The sequence below is a fragment of the Octopus bimaculoides genome, chromosome 14, assembly GCF_001194135.2.
Source record: "Octopus bimaculoides isolate UCB-OBI-ISO-001 chromosome 14, ASM119413v2, whole genome shotgun sequence".
Classification (NCBI taxonomy): domain Eukaryota; kingdom Metazoa; phylum Mollusca; class Cephalopoda; order Octopoda; family Octopodidae; genus Octopus; species Octopus bimaculoides.
This window is the reverse complement of record NC_068994.1, coordinates 32,614,310-32,616,105: the sequence shown is the minus strand read 5'-3', so window position 1 is coordinate 32,616,105 and position 1,796 is coordinate 32,614,310.

Here is a 1,796-nt window from a genome sequence, read left to right as displayed (position 1 = left end):
TATATGTACGTATGTACGTATGAGCGTGCGTGCGTGCGTGCGTGTGTGCGTGCGTGTGTGTGTGTGTGTATGTGTGTGTGTGTGTGTATGTGTGTGTGTGTGTGCTGGAGAGTTGACACAATCATTAGGGCAGCAGATAAAATCCTTGCAGGTCTCTGAGTTCAAATCCCGTTAAGTTCAACTTGGTTTTTCATTGTTTCGTGGTCGATATATAAAATACTAATCCAGAACTGGTATGAGGTCGAATAGCTTTCCCTCTACGAAAGAAACAGCCCGTGTTCAGTCACACATACATACGTACGTGTGTACACACACACACGCACACACATGCACACACACGCACACACATGCATGCACGCACACGCACATACATGTTTGATGATGTAAAATAGGAAGAACATGAGTATATTCTTATCTCTTTTTATTATTAATCGGTAGAAGATACCAAGTGACTCAAGGGCCGAGAGTATCTTGCGTTGGCACTTAACAAACTTTTGATAACTTTTGATAAGTTTGATAAGCGCCAACGCACACAACTTTCGATCACTGAGTCGCTCTGTAACATCTATCGCTTATTAATAATCACACACACACATACACACTAACACAAACACACACACACACACACACATTAATACTTGTTTTATGTTCAGTTATAATAAAAACAATTTACATTAACCTGATGGATTACTCTATACTTTTGTAGAGTACAAATTTATTTTTCTTATACAAGAATGTCGTTGACAGTGAATTCGAAGTTTCGGCTAGCTAAGCCACCGTCGGGCCGCGACACATTAGAGTTAGTTTTGCCCTTGTATAGTCTCTTCTGAGTTAAAATCACCTTTACGGGGAATGGTTTTTTTAAAACATGTACTGGAATCATGATTATATCTAATTTAATCTTTTTTCATTATCATTAACTTTTCTTCGAATTTCCATTATCAGACCCTTACAGCTTGTTTTGGAACAACAAATTTCCGAATTCGTCTTATCTACGTTTCCAGGCTATCTCAACCCCATTTTCAGGATGTTGTGTGGCTATAGCTTCTGTATTGCTTTTATTTTTCATAGATTCTCAAAAAGGAATAACTAAGTACTCAACAATAGACCTAAAGCAGACTTAGTGTAGAGAGGGCATGTTATTGATGAAGTCCCGAATGGTGACGAAAGAACTTTGACAGACCTAGCTGGTTGGCTGACCAGACGATTAATCAAATAATCGATGAGTTAACTCGTTAAATGGTTAACTAATTGACTAAAAAATAGTAATAAACATGAAAAATAACTAGGGTATGTGTCTCCCCAGTCACAAAAAGGACTCAAATAAGCTATACACAAATTAAAACATTATGAATGCATAAAAGCATGCAAGAGTAGCAAAAGCAGTATGTTCGAAATCATAGTCAGAGACGAGCACATTGCAAAAACCAACAACACATTGTAAAAAACCTTGGTGTGACAGTACAGTAGGAAGTTTCCTTCTCAACCACATGGTCATGGGTTCAGTCCCATTGCATGACACCTTGGACAGATATCTTCTATAACACACGCACACACACACACACAATAGGTGCAAAACAAGGTGGAAGAATAGTACTCGAATACCAAACGTAGAATAAGATATCTTTTTTTATTAAACCCGAAAAGAAGAATCACAATATATTCACAATTATCAAATTTCTTTACAAGTCTTTGTTATCACATGTGTCTGTTGGCGGTCACATGAAACTCTGGGTAACAGCTTGCGAAATTTTTTCGGCTTTCATAAAGTAGTATGTGTGCCTATATATATATAT